We start from the raw sequence: 14,033 nt of genomic DNA on the forward strand, positions 1-14,033 counted from the left end.
ACTACAATATTAAATGTGTGTATAAGATTCACTTTATATAAGTGAAACAACTTACTTTTTCTTCTTTCTCGATGTGGGATTATAAAATAAATCATAGACTAACTATAATTTTTATTTTAAAATTTAAACTGCGTTGAACTGAATTGTGCACAACACTATAATATTAAATTGGAGTACAAGATTCACTTTATATAAGTGAAACAATTCGCTTTTTTCTTCTTCTCCTAATTTGGGATTATAAAATAAATCATAGATTAATTAGATTTTTATTTTTATATGGTGAAATGGAAGCTAACCAATGGAGATTTTTTTAATTGTTAAAATTAAGAAAAGTATGAGAAATCGCGGTTAAACCAGCAAATTAGTCAAACCGAAAATGATTTAACCAAATCGGTTAGGTCAAAAGAACAACCATCTTATACAAAAATTAATTGATTAAAACTTTTAAATGTTATTTTAATTTTAAAATTTAAACTGTCTTGAATTGAATTGTGCACAATACTATAATATTAAATGGGATTATAAGGTTCACTTTTATATAAGTGAACCAACTCACCTCTTTTTTTTTTTCTTCTCAATGTGGGATTATAAAATAAAAGTTAATAATTGTTTAAGTGAGATGTTTATTTCTAATCAAGTAATATTGGTCCTTCAATCTTTAATCAGATCAATTTTTAGTTTATTTCGAATTAACAAGTCTAATCAATATATTTTGATAAAATTACTAAAATAGAGGTTAAACTAACGAATCAGTCGAACAAAAAATGATTCAACCTAATTGGCTAGGTCAAAAGACTAACCAACTTCCACAAAAATTAATTAATTAAAATTTTTAAATTTTATTTAAAAATTTAAACTATATTGAACTGAAACATACACAACATTACAATATTAAATGGAAGTATAAGATTCACTTTATATAAGTAAAACAATTCACTTTTTCTTCTTTTCCCAATGTAGGATTATCAAATAAATCATAAACTAATTAGAGTTTTATTTTTATATGGTTAAATGGAAGTTAGCCAATGGAAATTTTATTAATTGTTTAAAATTAAGAAAATTAGTATGAGATATTGAAACTCTCACAAGACTTATAGCGATTCCGGTTTTGATTCGACCCTTTTGTATTTTGGACTCAGGTTTTGTGGTTTCGTATTTTTGTTCATGTCTTGTTTCCCTCATACTTCCTTGAGTTTGGCTATTGGATTGTAGTGGTTGCGTTTAGAACAGGTTGGTTGCTTCGTTTTCAAACTTTTGATGCCTAGAATTTTACTCTTCTGTTCAAGCGGCATTTCTTGCGCTCAAGCGGGATTTGTGAACTCACACTACTTTTGTAGGCCTACAAAACTACTGGGAGAGTGTATTCTATGCTTGAGTGGTGTTTTTGCGCTCGAGCGGCTATTCTCACGTTCGAACGATAGTCTTCTGTCTGTAAAACTACTAGAAATGAGTTTTCTACGCTCGAGCGTCACTTCCTAAGCTTGAGCAGTGCCGCATTTTTCCTTGTGTCTTGGCACTCGAGCGTCATTTCTTGTGCTCGAGCGGTAACTATTAATATGTCTGGCGCTCGAGCGTCACTTCTCAAGCTCGAGTGGACTGTGCGTATATCAGTTCGTAAAAAGGTCTTTTTCATCACTTTTTCCATATCTCTCTCTCCTTAAACATTTCAAAAACCCTAGATCTAGAGCCTCTCTCTCTAAAACTCCCTCTCTCTTTCTACATTTTCACCTAGATTTAGTGGTTTCTCTACTTGTGGCCTTTGTTAAAAAGGTAGAGCATCTTAAGGGTTACATTTACATCCGAATAGAGGTGGATTTCGGCTTCATCTGAGTTTCTCCTTCACTTTGCTCGTCTTCTAGTTTTGAGGTAGGGATTCTCTACACTCTTCTATGGTTTTTAACTTAGTTATTTGTTGTTGTATAAACAAGATTGAAATCTTCGAAGATTTTGGACAAACCTAGGGTTTTGGTTTAAAATCAAAAGAGCGGTTTTCAAATGAATGTATTGAAAATGGTTATGGGAGTAATTATGAGGTTGTGTTGTGATAGAATGATTGATTTTGATATTTGGGATGGAATTGGGAAGAAAAGGAAGTTTTTCCCTAAAATGTCTTGACTATTTATTTTGTATAAATAAATGGAATTGATATTGAAAATGTGAAATTTAGTGGATGTTTATGTAAATGGTGAGGTTGAATATGTATTATCTCTCACCTATGGAGATTTGGATAATTTATCTGTCTTGGAGATTGTATATCTATTTAGAAATATCAGTTTTGGGCTGTCGGCGGAGGATAGTTATGATTGTTATAGAAATTGCATGAGGATTAGGTAAATTGAAACTAATCTCTTATCCGTGGTCATTGAATATGATTATGCTTTAATACATTGTAAATGTATGATGTTTGGGAGAAGAAAGAAGATGTACTCCATGTTTGGAAGAAGAAATAAAATAGACTCCATTGAATTAAGTTGGCCTAGTCCTGAAAATCGCGCGTATACATGGGTGTCGATTCTCGCGGACGAAATATCCGTAAAATGGCAAATGGAAGTGTTTGTATAATAGCTGTGTTGGTTAGAGACCCACTAAGATGTACCCTCAGTTTGGTTGTCTGAATGAAATGGAAACGATTTATGAATTGAGATAAAATGTATTGAGATATAAAGCTTGGCATAACATGGTTTTTTAGAAGAATTATAAATGATTTTATTACAGGCATTATAGATGTACATCATACTTATATCTTTGTTAAGATTCATATATTGTGTTAGATTATCTTTACTGGGCTTTGGCTCACCCCATATGGAAAAAATATTTCAGGTGTTGGTGATATGTTTCCGCCAAGGTAATAGCTTAGAGAGATTTGGAGCAAGGGCTTCTCTTTTATTGTATTCGTTTTCTATAGCGAAGGGCTAGAAATGTATTGGACTTAAAGGTCCACTTTTGTTGTAACCAAGAACCATCTTGGAAAGTTGAAAGCCCACAGGGCATCTATTATTTGTTTGTTTTTCGATTCTCATCTCATGTGAGGATATATGCTATAGATTCAGAGATAGGTTTGTGAATGTATAATCACATATGTCATTTTTTATATAACCGAATCTCATGTAATAGAAGAACATTATACTCTAATTCATTATGTCTTTACCTATCGTGTTGGATGATTTACTGCATTTATTTCGGAGGCGTTACAACTTAGTATCAGAGCGTAACGGGTTTGAATGCTTTGGGTATGTGGGAAGTGGTTATTGCCACAATGGGTTTGTCTCGCTTGATAGAGACTTTAGTATGTACGGCGTGCTTACATGATAACATGCTTATGTGGTTATATGGGTATGAGATTTAATTTCTAGGATGCTGATTGAGTCTACGGGTTTCTAGAAGTTGCATTAGAAGAGCACTTGATCGCTGTTGTTTGTAATTGGAACTCTGGCAACGCCATGGGACGGTCGTTATCCAGGAATGAAATTCGCATGTGTTTATGTGACAACATGCTTACGTGGAGTGAATTACTGTTGTCCACCAAATTAGGACGTGAGTGAGTTAGCTTCAGTATATTTGTAAATGTGCTCATCTCTATTGTTACCTTCATTAGGATGTCAGGTCGTGGATGTGGTGGTGGTAGCCGCGGTAGGCCTAGAAGGTATGAAGTGCTTTTACCGGATGAGATTCCGGTGTAAGAAGAAGGAGTTTGTTAGGTTAATGTGGCCGAACCAGTTGACCAGCAGGCCATGTGCGCCTTAGCCCTTGAAATGGTCAGAGCATTGCGGGAGTCTATGGACATTCTTAGGGCTACGAATCAAGCCCAGGCCCAAGTAGCTGAGACAGAGCTATCATTTTTAAACCGAGAGTTTTTTTCGGTCGAATCCAGATGAGTGTTTGGGTGATCCTAAGGAGCCACTGATGGCGGATGAATGACTAAAGCAAATAGTGAAAATGTTTGAGATGCTTGGCATCGAGGACGGCCAGTTGAGAGTGACTTTCGCATCCTTCCAATTGAAGGGAGATGCGGGTCAGTGGTAGAAGTATTCGCGTGGGCATATTAGTGTGACTTGAGAGGCTTTTGTCAGCGCTTTCAGGACAAGTTTTTGCTGCCCATAGTTAGGGAGAAGCTGACAGATCAGTTCTCCAAGCTTGTGCAGCTGAACACTCCGGTGGCTGAGTTTGAGGCCATATTTATCAACTTGTTGAGGTTTGCACCAGAACTCGTGGTGACTGAGGAGCGTCGTTGTTTAGAGTTCGAGAAAAGGTTGAGGACCGGGCTCATGTTCAAGGTGGTCGGATCAATAATTAGTGATTATGAACACCTTGTGGAGGCGGTGGCTCATCTAGAGACCATGATGTAGATGGAGGAGGAGCAGATGAGGGGCTCTAGTGTCATGACCCAAACCCGCCCTTATAGGTTTAGCATCGTAACCGGCCAGTAATCCTTGGACTACCGAAGGCCTCTGAACATATTAACAAAATTAAGGGGGCTAGCGGAAGAAAATGCATAAATATAGTTGTCCAATGAGCTGTGCTAACTTATATGATACGGAATATTTAAAAACTTTATATACATAATCAAAAGCCACTCATACATTATACCCACACACATTACAGTATCTTAAGTCCAGCCAACAGAATTAACTCAAGTCATACATATATACAGAACCAACAGAACTTGAACACAGGACACTTCGGGAACTTCCACGTGAGGCACAATGGTTGGCTGACAACAGAACACAGATCCAGACAAAAGCCTTTAGGCTCGGGCTCCAGAATGCTCACCTATACATATATATACACACAATGAGCTAAAGCCCAATGAATAACATTAAGGTAAAGGGGTTAGTGAACGAAATCCGAATATATCATAAGCATAAAACAGACCAGAGCATAATCATTTTCATATCAGAACATAATAATGGTACATCCCATAGAACACATCACAGAACGTCTTCCGACTAGAGTAATCGGTTCCGGATACCGATTAAACACATACCACCACAATGAAGTGGCTAACGAGATCTCGTAAACTTGTATGTCATGGATCCGCATTTTCATGTCGTCCCCTATGACTTGGGACTATCTATGGATGCCATAATAGATTTCAAACTTGGGATGTTCGTTCACGTAAACAGATATCATTTCAAAAATCATAGCTTATCACATTTCATTTGGAACATAATTCATATCAACATATCTTTACAGAAATGTTACTCATAATGGTTCCTATAAATGGTCAATCAATCCTCGAGTCTTGACCTATAATCACAAAATACATAACACAAGCAGATCTTATCATTACACGAGTACTTGGCCATCAAGACTTAGCTTACATTACATTGATTCTTGTTATTCCTTAACACATTGCTCAAAACACACTCTTGAATCTCATAACTTAGTACATTCTTTACTTAGTGTGTTTCTAATCCATAACCTCATTACTATGGCTTAATTAAGGCTTAGGAATGCCTAAGATGCCAAGAGGATGCCAAAATGTGTGTTGGAACACTTAGTAAAATTTCTGAAAATAAGGTCTCCGCTCGAGCGTAGACTTCGCTCGAGCGTAGACTTCCTTGCTCGAGCGGACATGCAAAATGAGAGGGGTCGCTCGAGCGACCTGCAAACTTGGAAAAAGTACTGGTTGGTCAAAATCCACGCTCGAGCGTATCAACAACATGCAAAGGGTTCGCTCTAGCGTCCAAGTGGTCGCTCGAGCGGAGAGCTCATGTCTGAAAAAAAATACTGAGAGCTCGCATTCTCCGCTCGAGCGCAGGTTTCCTCGCTCGAGCGGACTGTAAAATTCTGGGTTTTTCAAAACAGGGTTTGAGCTTCAAAATGTGATTTTAATGGCTATACTCATGCAAAGCTTGATCAAAACACTTGGAAGGCCTTTCTAAAACACAATTACATGATCACTCTCAAACATTTAGCTCAAAACTCATGGATTTAGCAAATTTGAACTCCAAAATGGAAGATTTTCAAACTCCTTTCTTTTGTTCTACAAAACATGCAATGAAAACCATAAGCTCATGAAATTTTGAAACATGAAACATGATAATTTCTTGAAGATGATGAGTAAAACTTACATGCATGCAAAGATTTCAAGAGCAAAACCCAAGACATGAATGAACAAGGTATAATCCCCCATAAACTTGCACACAAGCCATTTTTTTGCTCAAAAACCCAACTTCACTTCAAATTCCAGTAATTGATTCACCAATTTCTTAGTACAAGATGCATGGAAGGTTGTCTACAAAACAATAGGCTCTAGACTCTTACCTAGCTTCTTGATTTCGAACGATGAGAGATGGTCCTCCTAATTTCCTTCTTCTTCTTCAACCTCAAGGGCTCACTCTCTCACTCTCTAGTTACACTCTCTCTCTCACACAAGAGACCAAAGAGGCCACCTACCACACCCCCTCACTCAGCTGAATATACACAACACACACCTCACTTTGAGCACCATACACGTGCACACACATGCACACTTTCAACACACACACACATGGGTTTTAATCCCCTACACTCAACACCACAAAATGCCTCAACACATTATACACTCAATCACATCTTGGATCATTAATAGGATTAGATTAGGTACCAATCATGCATTATTTAAATCAAACATAAGTAACCTTAATTTATTCAGGTTAGCGCGAAATTCAATTAATCCAAATTAGTTCCCATCAAGGTTCAATTTAATCACATGCGATTTTTGCCGAACCGAATCAATTCTTAATAAAATTTGCCATGGTGTTCTAAAATTTCCAAATAACACGTTGATGTAATCAATTTCGATTTCGGATGCCGATAAGGCTTTCAATTTACATCTTAAAGCGGAATCCAAACAGATATTTTTACACGTAATAGATAGGAGGCCAAAATCATGTAAAATTCCATAATAATCCCATAATTTATTTTATCCGCTTAATTAACATCCTTGATTACTGACTAATGGCTAATTGCGGGTCGGGGTTATTACATCTAGGAAGAGTTAAGAGGTTCAAGAGGACAGTAAGAGGCAGAGGGATTCTAACCCACAGCTGTCCCAAGGAGCTTAGTCGAGGTCCATTTTTCCAATACCGAGTTCGGGTTTTGGGAGAGGTGGTCAAGGAGATTACACTTGTTTCAAGTGTAGCCAGTTGAGCTATAAGTCTCCAGCTTTCCTGTAGAGGAGAGGAGGGCAACGGTCTGCATCGTTTTCTGCTCGTTCTTAGAGCCAAAGCTAGGGGAGAGGGCAGCCGTTTACGTGTTATCAGTGTGGGTAGGCAGGGAAAATGAAGAGGTTTTGCCCACAGTTTGGTGGCACACCCGGTGAGTCTTGTTCTAGGAAGACACAGAGCCACCAGTCTACACAGTCAGCACAGACCTCGAGGGCCAATCAGGGAGTCTTTTTGGCTTAGTCAATGCATTAGGCTTATGCTTCCAGGGGTGAGCAGGTTGAGCAAAGACCTTCGAGGCGTGTGTACGCTGTTACCGTGCCAGATCTTATACTAATGCCTCGGCAGTGAGAGGTACTTTCTTGTTTTGCAATTCAGTTGCTAATGTGTTGATTGATATGGGTGCATCCCATTCATTTATCTTGTCTGCATTTGCATTGGCTTTGGGGTTAGAGTTGGCCAGATTAGCATCTCCTCTCTGTGTAGGGTTATCTATTGGCGGTGAGATTGTTCTGAAACAGGGGTGTCGGGGTTGTGACATAGAGGTTGCCGGTCGCTGACTTCCTTTTGCATTTGTGCTGATTGACATGTCTAGTTTTGATGTTATTTTGGATATGGACTGGTTGTCATCTTATCGGGTGGTCATAGATTGCTACCGTCAAAGGGTTACTGTATGTACCTTGAGCGGTGATTGCTTTCATTTCTTGGGGGACCGGGTTGATAGAGTCTTATCACTGGTGTATGATCTGCGTAGGCGGAGTGAGCTTAGTTGCCTTCTTGCCAATTTCATGGGTAGTGAGTGCGAGAAAGTCTGAGTTGAGTTACCAAGGGTAGTTTGTGAATACCCGGATGTTTTTCCGAAAATCTCACTAGTTTGTCACCTCACCGTGAGATTGAGTTTTGTATTGCCCAGAATTTTACTCTTTCGCTCGAGCGGCACTTCTTGCGCTTGAGTGGGATTTGTGAACTCTCAGTACTTTTGCAGGCCTGCAAAATTACTGGAAGAGTATATTCTACGCTCGAGCAATGTTTCTTGTGCTTGAGCGGTCGTGTACTCGAGCGGCTATTCCTGTGCTCGAGCGATAGTCTTTTGTTTGTAAAACTACTGGAAGTGTGTTTTCTATGCTTGAGCATCACTTCTTCAGCTCGAGCGGGAGTGCTTTTTTCCTTGTGTCTTGGTGCTCAAGCATCATTTTTTGCGCTCAAGCGGTAATTATTAGTGTGTTTGGTGCTCGAGCGTCACTTCTCAAGATCGAGCGAACTATGTGTATATTAGTTCGTAAAAAGGTCTTTTTCATCACTTTTTCCATATCTTTCTCCTTAAACATTTCAAAAACCCTAGATCTAGAGCCTCTCTCTCTAAAACTCCTTCATTATCTACATTTTCACATAGATTTAGTAGTTTCTCTACCCGTGTGCCTTTGTTAAAAAGGTAGAGCATCTCAAGGACTACATTTACATCCGAATAGAGTTGGGTTTCGGTTTCATCCGAGTTTCTTCTTTGTTTTGCTTTGAGGTAGAGATTCTCTACAATTTTCTATAGTTTTTAACTTAGCTATTTGTTGTTGTATAAACAATATTAAAATCTTGGAGGATTTTGGACAAACCTAGGGTTTTGGTTTAAAATCAAAATAGGAGTTTTCAAATGAATGTATTGAAAATGGTTATGGGAGTAATTATGAGGTTGTGTTGTGATAGAATGGTTGATTTTGATATTTGGGATGAAATTTGGAAGAAAATGAAGTTTTACCCTAAAATGTCTTGATTATTTATTTTGTATAAATAAATGGAATTGATATTGAAAATGTGAAATTGCGTGAATGTTTATATAAATAGTGGAGTTGGATGTATGGAGATTTGGACAATTTATCTGTCTTGGAGATTGTATATCTGTTTAGAAATATCTGTTTTGGGTTGTCAGTAGAGGATAGCTATGATTGTTATGAAAATTGCATGAATATTAGGTAAATTAAAACTAATCTCTTATCCATGGTCATTGAATATGATTATGCTTTAATACATTGTAAATGTATGATATTTGGGAGAAGAAAGAGGATGTACTTCATGCTTAGTAGAAGAAAGGGAATGGACTCCATTGAATTAAGTTGGCTTGTGTGTCTAGGGTGAAAGTCTCGAAAACTGTGCGTATACATGGGTACAATTCCCGCGGACGAAATATTCGTAAAATGACAAATGGAAGTGTTTGTATAACAGTTGTGTTGGTTAGAGACCCACTGAGGTGTACCCTGAGTTTGGTTGTCTAAATGAAATGGAAACGATTCATACATTGAGATAAAATGGATTGAGATATAAAGCTTGGCATAGCATGGTTTTGTAGAAGAATTATAAATGATTTTATAACGGGCATTGTAGTTGTACATCATATTTATATCGTTGTTAAGATTCATATATTGTGTTAAATTATCTTTACCGGGCTTTGGCTCACCCTATATGGGAAAAACATTTCAGTTGTTGGTGACATGCCTCCATCAAGGCAATAGCTTGGAGGGATTTGGAGTAAGGGCTTCTCTTTTGTTGTATTCGTTTGGTATAGCCAAGGGCTAGAAATGTATTGGACCTAAATGTCCACTTTTGTTGTAACCAAGAACCGTCTTGGAAAGTTGTAAGCCCGCAGGACATCTATTATTTGTTTGTTTTTCGGTTCTCATTTCATGTGAGGATATATGCTGTAGATTCAGAGATAGGCTTGTGAATGTATAATTGCATATGTCACTTTTTGTAAAATCGAATCTCATGTAATAGAAGAACATTATACTTTGATTCATTCTGTCTTTACCTATCGTGTTGGATGATTTACTGCAATTTCAGGGCGTTGCAAGACTCCTCACTAAAAACCCTTTTTGCTTATATAATATATAGATAATAACTCATTTTTTAGCAATAATTTTACTATTTGCACCATAAATTATTTTTCTATTGATTGTAGCATGTTGATTACGACCAAATCTATTCTTGTCAATTGTAACTTGTTGATTATGATCTGTCGATTAGTGCCATAAATTATCTTTAAAGAGTAGTTATGGCCACATTATCTATTTGTTGGCACCATAAATAAATAATTTTATTATTAGTTATTATCTATATAATTGCAGGACATGTGGTACTCTCATACTCATTTGGAGGTTATGAGAAGTTATGAATCATTGAACACATGTGAAAAGATGATGGAGGACAAAGTAGAGAACATGGAGCAAGAATTAGAGGTTAAAGGAAGTTATGGAGACGTAGAGATGAAATGAAAGATCATGGAGTGCGAAGTGTGAGAGATGGAAGGAATAGTAGTTATTAGGTAATTTTTTCTACAAATGTTTGCCTATAAATAGCCATTTATGGCTATATTGTAAAGGACATCCAACTCAAATCAAAGACAATTGATTTATATTTTTTCTTATCATTTATATTTCCTTGTCATTTATATTTCATGCACCTTATTTTCAATACTTTATTTTCAAAGCGTAGGAGTAGAGGTAATCTATGCACTTCCTTTTCAAAGCATATGAGTAGAGGTAATTAATTGTTATTTTGATTGTTTATTCAATCACCCTGATCGTTCACTTAATTATCTTTCTCTGTTTCCCTCCTTCTTCTTTTAATTTTTCTTTTCTCTACACTTGGCAATTTTGAAGTACTCTTCATTGAGGCAAAAGAACCGTCAATTGTAATGACATTAACACAATTGCTTGATAATTAGCTTGAATTTAATCTGTAAGGATTTTTCAATCCTTGCTGGCATGCTCGCATTTATGATATTTTCCTTCGTAGGAAAAATAAGCCAATAATTTTTGGCATGTCCAGTGGGACGTCAAGTATAAGAAATGAAAAATGAATTGGATTCGTCCATTTCAAATAGCCTATATGAAATCTTTTGGTGTAAACAAAATTTTTTAGATCTTCAAAAAGAGATCCATTTTCTTGATGAAGCAAATTTTCATCCATTACAATATTATTTAGTGGAAAAAAAAAGATACGATTTAATTGGAGAAATTTATGAACTTGATATGGAAGTTTGCTAATGGAATAATGAGTTGTCAACTCTAACTGCCAAGTCTTTAACCGAGGCTTTAATGGTCGGAATTGGTGATTTTTTAGAAATTTTCATTATTAAAAATGGCAAAAGGGAAAAGTTGATTTCATCAATGGATCGGGAGGGGGGGGGGGTTAAAAAACCCGTTTTTAAAGAGTCAAGTTATGAAAACAACATGGCTAAAAAGCATATTGTTAAGCCAAGCATGGTTACAAATGATGTTCCATATTAGGATCGGGGGGTTGAAAAACTTATTCTTAGAAAGTTAAACCATATAAATAATATGTCTATGAAGGATATCCATAAGACATTAATGGCTAAAATGGAGCAACCAATTAGGCCAAGAAATGATGAAACTCACATGGAGGATTTTCATAAGCCGTTAATGGCTAAAAAAAAAGATAGCTCCATTTGTCAATAAATGATGAAAGTTATTTGGCCAAAGAACATGTTCTTAGACCAAAAGTGATTAAAGATGATGATCAACCTACTGTTAATGGATTTAAAATATTTGACATTGTTGAAAATGTTAAAGCATTTGAATTTTCAAGGCTATATTATGCCATGACTTTCGGTGTTCAAAACTTATTTTGGATTTGTGGGCTGCACAAAATTTAATTTGGATGGAATGACAAATAAAACAATCATCTTTAAGCATTATTCTTTTAAAGCTTCTAAAATATGCCACGAGCACCTTCGGAGCAACGTATTGGTTATTTTTTTAACAAAATCGAATCATGTTAAAAGAACTTTCAAATGCGTGTCTCCCTTTGAATACATTAATTAACTGCCAAATATGGTCTAAATTGATGTACAACTCTTCATGAATTTGAGGTTCCTTATTCTGAAAGAGTTCTGGGGGTAATGTTGGCACCATAAATAAATAATTTTATTATTAGTTATTATCTATATAATTGCAGGATATGTGACATTCTCCTACTCATTTGGAGGTTATGAGAAGTTATAAATTATTAAATACATGTGAAAAGATGATGAATGACAAAGTGGAGAACATGGAGTATGAATTGGAGGTTAAAGAAAGTTATGAAGGCACAAAGATGAAGTGAAACATCATGGAGTGTGAAGTGTGAGAGATGGAAGGTATGGTAGTTATTAGGTAGTTTTTTCTTACAAATATTTACTTACAAATAGTCATTCATGGCTATATTGTAAAGAATATCAAACTCAAATCAAAGACAATTAATTTCTATTTTTTTTCTCATTTATATTTCCTTGTCATTTATATTTTCTGTACTTTATTTTCAACACTTCATTTTCAAAGCATAGGAGTAGAGGTAATTAATTGTTAAGTCATCTTCATTGAGGTAGAAGTACAGTCAACTGTAATGACATTAACATAATCACTTGATAATTAGCTTAAATTTAATCCGTAAGAATTTTTCAATTCTTATTGGCACGTTCGCATTTATGATATTTTATTTCGTAGGAAAAATAAGCCAACACTATTATTTTTATTATTTTTGTTGTTGTTATTTTTGTAAATATGATTCCTAAGCATCAACTGGGTCATGGCAAAGGAAGTTGCAATATGCGCCAGTGCGAACTTCTTGTTGCAAGGAATATGATACATGAATGGAAACAATTTGGGGCAGTGTCGCTGTGTGAACTTGTTTTATATATTTATTAATCAAATTTTATAATTTAAAACATAAACTGTTTTATGAATATGATAAACGTCACATTAGTGTGTATAAAAAAATTGTAAATTTTTCTCAGTTTGTATAATTTTCTTCCAAATCAAATGAGGTGGGAGGGGAAGTGAATTGAAATGTCTATTTTATCATTAGAGAATAGTTACGTGTTGTGTACATAATTATTTTTTTATTAAAATCAAATGATGTTATTGATTATGAAAATCCTAAGTAATTCGTGATTAGATCAAGAATAAAATATTCCAATTTCCAATTATTCAAAACACACAATCTAAATCATCAAGCACTTACGAAAGTGATTTAGATTGTTGTTTTCAGAATAGACAATAAATCGACACAAACGATTTAACGTGGAAAAACCACAATTGAAGAACCTTCAATTGTAATCAAAAACCATGAGCGAAACGCCACTAATCAATCCACTACTGAAGAAACAAAGATTACAAAAATAACACACAAATTACCCAACTCAGTCAATTTGTCTTCAAGCCTTCTGTAACTCTTTCACCAAGCCTTCGTCTCGGAACTGATTACTCTAAAGTTGAATCCACAACTTCGCTTGTCGAATCAACGACTGCGTACAGAATCAAACTCCTTTGAAACTCCACGTTTGAATCTTCGGAATCTACCAAAGGCAACACTCTTGAATATAAAGTAACAAACTCCTTGATGTATATATCTTAGATCATAAGTTTAGAACTCTCTCAAATCATCGAGGAAAACTCAACAAGTCTTTCAGAAGAAACCTCAAACAAAACCCTAAGACTCTTAAACAAGATCTAGGAAAAGTTAACCCTAAAATCAGCCTAAATAGATATATATAGGAAAACAGAGTTTGTGATCTCCGCTCGAGCGCAGGACAGCCCGCTCGAGCGGCTTCAGTAAACTACGCGTGTGACAAAACAAGTTTCCGCTCGAGCGCTAGAACACACGCTCGAGCGCGAAATCACACTTCTCAGTATGTCGAGCGCTAGAACACACGCTCGAGTGCGAAATCACACTTCTCAGTATGTTTACAGACATGACCAACTACTGAGACATCCCATATTACGCTCGAGCGCCAATGGTCCCGCTCGAGCGGGAAAGACAAAAAATAAGGAAAAATTACAACACTTTCAAAACAAAGTTTGTATGAGGATTTGACAATAAAGGAACCTAACAATCTCC

The sequence above is a fragment of the Camellia sinensis genome, chromosome 3 (assembly GCF_055761805.1).
Source record: "Camellia sinensis isolate YWXY chromosome 3, ASM5576180v1, whole genome shotgun sequence".
Taxonomy (NCBI): Eukaryota; Viridiplantae; Streptophyta; class Magnoliopsida; order Ericales; family Theaceae; genus Camellia; species Camellia sinensis.